Genomic DNA, 10332 nt, shown 5'->3' with positions numbered 1-10332 from the left:
GGAGGGAGAGAAAGGGGAACTTAGAGAGAGGTTTTAGAGAGAAGTTTTAGAGAGAAGAACTATGGGGTAAGAAGCTTGATTTTGAAGGATTGAAGTTCGGGAGTCGAGCTCGAAGGAAAGTTTTCTTATTCCCGAATTCTTGGCTATTCGGAGCCAATATTCAGGTTAGGGAAGCTTTATGCATTGTGTTTTTTTTAAATGGTTGAGTTGTTGGGTGCTTAAGTTGATATATGTTGTTTACATTGTGTAAGTTGGCATGATAGATGAACTTTAAATATGTTGGTTGATTTGTGTCGAATATGTTGTATATTGTTGAAGTTGTTTATAAAGTTGTAAAGTTGTTAAGTTGCATTAATTTGATATTGTAATGACTATAGTTGTTCTAGTTGTTTAATTAAGTAGTATAAAGATGCCTATTGCTGTAAAGTTGAAAGTTTCCTTAAAGTTGTTAAAGTTGAGATTGATGACTATAGTTGCTTATTGTTGTAAAGATACCTATTATTGTAAAGTTGTTATGATGCTTATAGTTGTAAAGTTGTTATGATGCCTATAGTTGTAAAGTTGTCTATTGTCGTAAAGTTGTAAAGCTGCATATTGTTGTAAAGATGAAAAGTTGGGGACATATGGTGAAGATATATGTCCTATGTTGAGATACATAGTACTAAGGAGATAAGTTGAAATTTGTTTTAAAGTTGAATCCTTTAGTACTGTGAGGGCGACATGGAAGTAGTCGATCCATGTCATGGTTGAATGACCAATTTGAGTAAGGTATCTAGTTAGAGATGTAGTCTTTGACTAGGTACTGGAGGAGTGGGTGAGCTAACTCCATATGTGGATTGGTGATGCTAGCCAAGGCCGTGGTAGGCTCATGCCCAAACCCTTCTGTCCTGACAGTAATATTAGACTTCCGAGTCTAAGTGGCACACCTGAGCAATCGCCTATTATTGTCTATACCTGGTTCTCTTTGGAGTTCCTAACGATGTCCTATACTTGACCTGGTTGAGATAGGTCAACCGCTGGATTCGGTAGGATTTATGCCACCTAGACTACTCAACCTCAGTTGTTGGAGATCTCCTAGTTGTATATGCGTGACGACGCATTAGTTGATGTTGCACGGGTTGTTACATTCAAGTTGTATATAATTTTGTATGAATGAGTTGATATATAGTTGAACTATTGTGATAAATACTATGTGATTGTGTTGTGATGAGTTGTTGATCACTAGGACTAGAGGAGAAGTTTTCAAAGTTGCTCATCCCATTGTGCGGATTGAGATAGTTGTGTTGCTTTGAGAGCCCAATTTGTTTAAAAACCCTCCTTGGAAAGTTGTCCCTTGGAGTGGATGCTGAGTTTTTCTCTTCTAGGACTAGGTTGGTCTCGTGTGTGGGCAAGGTCGAGACGCACGTGTATGAAGCGACCACGGTATAAGGGTCAGGCCGAGCTTTACCGATTATAAGCGGCCAATTTGAATAAAGTGCGATGTGTTGAAAATGTTGTTGCTAGTAGATGATATTGTATATCTATTGTTGTAGATGTTGTGTTGCTTTAAGTTGCAAGTTGAAAGTAGAATTCTATTGCTGTTTATTATATGTTGATGCTATTTTTTTTTTATGATTATTGTTGCGAGCTTACCCTGGCGTGTTTTCCCTATGTGGTTGGGACTACGATGAACATACCTTGGTATGCGAGCAAATCAGGATTAGGTGCTCTACTGGACTGGGTGAGCTTCTTTTTGGTTGGGACTCAGGAGGAGGGCTAACGTTGTATTTAGTTGTTTGGTAGCTTTTGACTACCTAGTTGTTGTATAGGGTATTATTCCCTACTTTCAATTATATATATTATGAGACTTTTTAGTTGTGTATTCTCATTATATATATAATTGTTTAGTAGTGAGATTTTATTTTATACTTGTATCTGAACACTATAGACAGTGTGAGACCTGACGAGTTGTTACAAGTACGATGAGAAAAATGAGCGTTCACATACAAGTTACAAGAAGGAATTCCATACGTTACAACTCATTCCATAAATAAATATAATTTAAATATATTAGTCAATCTCATGTCATAATATTATTCCGAACCTATCCCATCTAATCGCCACATCACAATATAAATATGCACCATGAACACACTCACACCGATGTTCATGGACCATAACCTCCTAAGGAGCATTGACTTAGAGTGTTGCACAATGGGCAAACCTTATCAATCCCCTCAAAAACCACCTCTCACTTGCCCACTGTTATACACCACACAAACCAATGAATATATATGTATAACATGCATTCCTTGTTATACACCACACAGGCCAAGGTAATGCACTGCCTTGTTAATCACCACACAGGCCAAGATGGTTCTACCTATATATTATACATTCCCTGTTATACACCACACAGGTCAAGGTAATGCATATGCATCTATCGATGGTCATACCATTCTACCACATTCATTCTCATTCTCATTCTCATCCATGCAAATGCATTGCACACAAACATTTTCATACATAACAATACATTACTCACAAATCTTCTCATTCATCACTCATTCAATTATCAATCATTCACATTCAATCACATTTATATATCACTCATCCAAATACAAACCATTCATACTCAAATATACTCCGCGAAATACACATCATTATATCTATTCATACAATAGTCATTACTGGACATCATACAATTCACAACCATCATAAAAATCTATCAATATAATACCATATTTCATAATCCCACATCAAACTCATTCAATCATATCATAAGTATTATAAATCATCACTAAGAAATCATAAAGTATCACAAACATGCCAAAAAGGGTTCCCAAAACGTCAAAAACGTAAACTAAAATAGAATACCCACGACGGGCACTGTATATCCTGACAACTTGATCTCTACTCACTATTTTGACCATAACTTCAGTTATACACATATTTTTTGAGTGATTCCAACACCATTAGAAAGATAATACCCAAGGCTACAATGTTTGTGAAGAACACGAAGCCTAAAAATGTCGTTAAGGTCACAACGAATGGCTGACAACACAAAACTTAATATTTTGCGCACTAGAATGGAGACTGAACTTATAACTTACATAACTCAATCAATTCTTAACATTTTTATAAGGTACATCCATAAGTAAAATCTCCAAATTACTCATTAATTCATATAATTAAGGGTGCTCATCAATTTACAAGAATCCTAACTTAAGCACATCCCAATGAATACAATTATCATCTAGAACTTCAATTTTACCAAACAATATAACAACCACATATATAAATCAATATAAAACCTGATTGAATCACCAATTTCACAAAAAAACATACCAATTGACAAAATCTCAATCCCTCATGAACCCTAACTCATAGGCACATTTAAAAGGAATTCTATTCTACATCCAGAGCATCAATTTTAATAATTCATGCCAGAAAAACAATTATAAATTTATAAAATTATTCAAATTATCAAATTCATAAATAGAAAATGAATAGCAGGACCTAAGAATTTCATGGACTTCCCCCTCTACCCATTCCCTCTTGTAACTACGCATATGAAGTACTCTCTTTTCCCCTGTACCTTGTTACATTGATAAGAACAAATCTGATGCAGTTTTGGGATTGACTCTAAGCACTCCTCCTCAAAGCTCCCTTTTTCTCTTTTTTTCTTTTTTTTTCTTAATCCTTTAGAACACCAAACGAGGTAGATAAGGTTAACTTTTCCTAACCCCTTTCTTAAAATAATTCACTAGCCCGAGTCAACTCAACCTGCTTTCCTTCCTGACCCACTTCTTTCACTACTAGAAAATCACTATTCAACATCGTCAATTTTATATCGGTTTAGGTAAAAACGATGTAAAAATTGAATGTGGTGGCATTTTTGTAAATAAGAGTACAATGTAAAGCATATTTACATCGGTTATGGCTGAGACCGATGTAAATATCGAGCATTTTACATCATTTTTGGTAGAACCGATGTCGTTTTAAATGCACGGTGGCAATTTTGTAAATAATTACAAATACATCTACATCGGTTCACCCAGTACCTGATGTAGTATTGAGACACATATAGTGGCTCTCGTTGGAGCCCTTTTTCCACGAAGAAAATTCTGTTCTTCTTGTTCAACAAAATCCATCCTTGAATCGCCATTCTGTTCAGTTTTGGGTACACCTAGCATTATGGTGAAGCCTCCGCCGCGCACACCCGCCGCGGCGCTAAAACCCTAGGCCAGAACTCTAGATATCAGAATCCTCAAATGGGGCAGAACAGTGGTGTGAGACCTCACCCTAGTGCTGGTGCTGGTGCTCCTTACATGGGCCATTAGGTGAGTGATTGGTGTCTTTTTGCCTTTTTATATTCCATATTTCGCTATGTTTGTGAATTAATATGGTTTGTATGATATCATGATGTTTGAATGTCCCTTTTTGGGAAACTAAGAAATACATGATTTGGGGTTTTTGGTATACAATAGGTGGATGAGTATTAGTAATAGTTAACCTGTAATCATTATCATTATCATTATATATGAAAATTCTTGATATTGTGAAGGAGTTGACCTGATTTGATAAAGCTTATTCTTTCACTCATGGTTGAACTCTAGTGGCATGCTGATTGTGTTTGATTGCATTGAACTCGATGAAGTCATGTTATCCATAACCAATTTACTTTGTTTTGCAGCAATATCTAGTTTGATAATCATTTTCTTATATATCCTTTCTTTTTTTATAAGGATAGCGATGTTGTAGTATGATGGTTGGTCTACCTTGTCTGTTTTATTATAATTATGATATATGACTGCATACTCACCCGTTGTTGAACTGCTGTAAATTATTTTGGCAGTGAGTTGTTACTTTTATATTTATATTGTGATAATAAAGGGACATGATATTCAGCACTTCTAATTATTCATTCCATTTTTTCTGAGTTTTGTTTCTATCAAGTTGTTGGATCTACTCCTCTTCTCTGTGAATTTTTTGAGGCTTGCATTTAACTCTTACCATCTACTGCCCAAATTTATAATTTTTTTTAATAAATAATTACGTTGATTAGGATTGTAGTTCGAATTTGAAACAATTATTTCTGTTGAAAATCTATTTTGCAGTGGTCAGGAATGCTCGGCACAATCATTGTTATTTATGCATGAGGTTTGTGATGTGACATAGGTTATTTTGAGAACTTATTCATGTTTAAATGTTCTCAATAACTAGGGTGAAGATGTGCATTAGTTATTTATTTTGTAAGATGCCAGTTTTTACTAACTTAAGGTTTCGAATTTCCCTTGTTTAGAACTGGTCTAAAACTTCTTTGCTATCTAAGATGAAAGATCTTGCTGAGAGAAGAAAGCTAGAAGACTTGACAATCGGCCCAGCCCTAACAGTAAGTCTTGCATCTGTGCCATTTGCCCCTTTTAGCTTATTGAACTAGGATTTAACATTTTAAGGTGATAAAAGTTGAAACTGCATTAACCACGACCTTGGCATGCATTAACCAAGTCAATTGTGGAGTTTGCCCACCGACTATCCGCAAGGATCCACGCACCTTCCCGAGTACTTGGTTAAGGGAATAACCCTCGACCTCATACCCCGCTCCAACACTAGCTAAGGACTTAGAGGAGACTCACCCAACCCAGTGGCCTATCTGAGCACCACTCTCCCAAAACTAGTGGCCTCCCAGAGCACCACTCTCATATATCAGTGGCCTATCTAAGCACCACTCTCAAGAGACTCTATGTGAGCTCTTCCAGTTTGAAAATATTTTTCCTCTCCTCAAGTCCTAGGCTAGCTCATGCCATAGGCATCACATGCAATCATGCATCATACATCATAATGGTCTGCCCACCATTATGATCAATAAACATACTCATATGAACATATACTCATGCCATATCATATCTAAACATTCATACGTATCATCACAAAGCATACATATGAATCACACTGCACTATACATCATATATCATACATACATGATCTACTATTTCAACGTTAAACATGCATAAGCATCATACAACTCAAAATAAACTTAAGGCTCACATGCATTCAGCCTATGCTTCAAAATCCTCCTTTTTTCTCAAAACCCCAAAAATGAGATCTTCTTCAATCCATCTATGAATTCTTAACATTCATACATCAATTGAGTTTCTAAACTCACATGCAACCTAACAAAAAACAATCTAGCTTCCCTTACTTGAAGATTGGCTCAGATAGCCAAAAACTGAACAAAAGTAGAATTTCTCTTCAAGGCTCAACTCGGAACTTCAATCCACCCAAAACAAGCTTTCTAATCTGAATTTTAAGAAAAGACAGAAGGAGTTAGTGATCTAGAGGAGAAAAGGAGTCATACAGAGAAATTTGGGAGAGAAAGGAACTCACTGACCCAGAGACCTTCTCTCTAAAACTTCTCTTTAAAAACTCATATTTTCCTAAAGGCCTCTAACCCCTATTTATAGACTTTCCGGAGTGGCCAGAACGGCCCGTACCCGTTCCAAACTCCCAAATCACGCACAAAACCCACACCCAGAACGGCCCGTTCTGAAATCAGAACGGCCCGTTTCGAGACTCATTCAGAACGGTCCGTTCTCCCTTCAGAACGGCCCGTTCTCCCTTTCAGAACGGCACGTTCTCCTTCCGGAACAGCCCGTTCTCCTTCCGGAACAGCCCGTTCCAGAACCGTTCCCAACTTAAAAATATAGGCTAATTTAATAGTTTGGAACGGCCCGTTCCAGATTGGGAACGGCCCGTTCTGGGCTACTAAATCAGCCAAAAATATTTTTTTTTAAACTACGTTACATTTCTTACCTGAGATAAGATTAACGTAGTACAACTGATTAAAAAAAAAGATTAACATGAGTACACCATTAACTTTTTTACCTTAGCCATCATACTAAATTAGAAATTATAGAAGCTCTTAGGGCGTGTAGTTAATTAATTTAAATTTTTGTAATGTTTTTAATTATTCTCTGAATTAGTAAGCAAAAATTATTTTATTCGTTTTATATTCTTAAAATAAAATATCAAATGTATTTATTTTTAATATTTTATGTATTTAATTTTTATTAAGAAATTGTTGAAAAACATTTCAGATAGAAACATTTGTATTGCTCAGGTAGGTGGAAGTGGTGGTCGCCGTTGGCCGTTACTTGCATTTAGACACTTTTACTCATTTATATGTGTTTTTCTCTTCAATAAATAGCATCTTTCTCATTGCTCTCATTTTAATCTTATCAAATGAAGATGAGAAAAAGTTATAATAACGGGAAACTGATATACCAACTAACACATTTAATAAACTCGGTGGTGTGTGTACGTTTGATGTTAATTTTAAACATATTTTACCTAAAATTTATAAAAACTAAAACTTTTGTTTGAAAATTAAGAACATTTAAAATTTAGGCTTAATTTTATATTTCAATTGTTTTTGGCCATTGATTACGAATCTTAAGTAAATTTGTAAGATTAACTCTAAAACTATTAATATTTAAATAAAGTTCTTTTTTTTTAGAAGATCTTTCAAAAGGGGATTCGTGAGTTTAAATTCCTATTATTATAAGAAATATTTGATCACTTGAGATTAATAATAATCTACTTTCAATTTGTTGAGAAACATAATTGTATTACAGATTTGGACCCGCTGGAGACGCTAAAGGTGCAGGAATTGGAACACCGGAGGCTATAAAACTTGTTTGGTCTTGTCACAGAGAAATAATATATGATGTTGGGCCAGTGCCAAAGGATTGGAAAATTCCTCCACCCACTTGAAAAGGAAGTCCTATGTGGGAACAATGAAATTAGGAATGTAGAAGGGGAGGAAGTATGTTAGCATGTAGGGTATTTCAAAGTCCATCTTTGACGATTTCAGTTTTTTTTTTTTTTTTATACAAGTGTATTTGATCTTTTTTCATTTGTTAGTGGTTTTGGTTTGATCCACAAACTTGGTATTTTTGTTCATTTTTAATAATAGTTTTGTTAGCACTTCCACGCTTTTTCAAATATATGCTTGGGAATTATATGTGTTTATAGGTTAAATAAGAAAAAACCTAAAAATAAACAATTTTTTTCAAAAAAAAGAAAAATACAAATCTACATCAGTTCAACTATGAACAAATGTAGATGAGGATATAATTTTAATCAGTTCCCCTAAAATCGATGTAGATTAGGATATAAATCTACATTGGTTCTCAGCAAAATCGATGTAGATTTATGTCCTAATCTACATCGGTTCTGAGAACCGATGTAGAAATCTATATATTTTTTACGTTGCTCTATTCTACATCGGTTTCAGAATCAATGTAGATGGCTTCACGAAACCGATGTAGAAAACGTGTCTTGTAGTAGTGTTTTTTCCCAAAATAGTTAAATAAATAAAATAAAATAATATTCCCGTATAAAACTTTCCAAAGGTATTGACTGAGAAGAAACCTAAAAACATGGATCAATTGGATTGGGATGAGTTATGGGAAAAAGGGTTGCGGGAACCATACAACTCTGTTTTACAAACGAGGTGCAGTATCATGTTATGGACTTGATGTCTTCGGTGGAGGTATGAAAGAAATTGGAGAGTTAATATATGTCCAGTCCTTAATGAATAACATGTGTGCCAAGAAAAGACTATATGGGACGAAAATGTAAGAGGGAGTTGATTTGCAATAACACATCAATGTCTTCAATCAGACAATCCGTGATTTACTAAGACTCAACGTGAAGATTGATGATGAGGATAAGGCAATGATCCTATTATGTTCTTTGCCATGTTCTTAGAAACACTTGCAGACTACCTTTATATACGAAAATTAAACAATCAGCCAAGAAGAGATCCTTGTGGCACTTATGTCTCACAATCAAAGGAAGCAAAATGTAGAAGAGGGTTCTCAAGGCAAGGGTCTATATGTGAAAGGGAATCATGTATGTGGAAAGATGCAAGGAAGGACAAGCTTTGTGAAGAGGAAGTAAACTTTTGGAAGTAGAAAGACAGTGATATGTTATAACTGCAAATAGAGGAGACATTATAGGAGTGATTATCTAAACTATAAGAAATCTGGTGAAGGATCATCTCGTTTTATGAATGTGGCAGAGGTTAGTGACTCAAATTACTATAATGAGGGAGATGTTCTTTTTGTCTCATGTAGTCAACTTATAGATGCTTGGATCTTTGATTTTGGATGTTCTTATCATATGATGCCAAATAGGGAGTGGTTCACCATATATAAGTCAAAAAATTTTGGCTATGTGTCTATTTAGGTGATTGTAAAACTTGTGGTATTGTTGGAATATAACAAGATAAAGTTGTTATGGATGATGATGGTGTGAGGATGTTGTGTAATGTAAGGAACATCCCTGACTTGAGGAAGAATTTGATCTCGCTTGGTAACTTACAGGCAAATGGTTTCAACTATAGGACAAATGGAGATTGGGATACCCTCAAAGTGTGCAAGGGAGCCTTGAGCATGATGAAAGGACAATAGAATCTAGGAAATATTTACATACTATTGGAGAGTATAGTTGTAGGTGGAGATATGCTTCTATTGAATTAGATGATGATGCCAAAAAAATTATGGAATATGTGTTTGGGTCATCAGATGAAACACTCAATAATTTTTATACTGATTCGTTTCAACCACTGAGTCTACGTCTAGTTCTCAATCCAACTAGATTGAGTTCCACTATCTTAAACAACATACAAGTATTCTTTCAATAGGATACTTCTTGCTCAAACCTAAGTGGTCTTTAAATTGTCTCTTTAAGCAATCTACCCAAGTATTTTTTTCACACAAATTAAAGCCTCTTCAGGCTTCAACACCAAGTATTCTTTTACAGACAAGTCTCTCTAGCTAGGTTGAAACTAGTATTTTTTTTACAAACAAGTCTCTCTAGGTTCAAGTGCTCTTTTACAAACAAACCTCTAGGCTCAACCAAGTATTCTTTTATAAACAAGTTTCTCCAGGCTCAACCAAGTAATATTTTACAGATAAGCCACTCCAAACTCAGTCCTATAATAATAATTATAGGCTTAAATATGTTTAAACTACCTCTAATTAGCTCGATTTTCAGATTACTACTTTAAAAAAAATTGTTAAAATTACCTGACAATTTTTTTTTTAATTTAGTACTTGACATTAGTTTCCTCTGTTAAATAATGACATGGCAAACGGACTGCCACGTCATCCAAGGGACTGCCACGTGGACATGGTGATGACGTGGCAAACACTTTTGGGTGATGACGTGGCAGTCCATCTGCCATGTCATCACTTGACAGAGGGGGACCAACGTTAGGTACTAAATTGAAGAAAAAAATTAGTCAGGTATTTAAAACAAAAAATAATAAATTATCTGCCACAT

This window comes from Cajanus cajan, chromosome 2 (genome assembly GCF_000230855.2).
Source record: "Cajanus cajan strain Asha chromosome 2, NIPB_CcT2T_4, whole genome shotgun sequence".
NCBI lineage: Eukaryota > Viridiplantae > Streptophyta > Magnoliopsida > Fabales > Fabaceae > Cajanus > Cajanus cajan.
Note: the sequence above shows the minus strand (reverse complement) of the source record.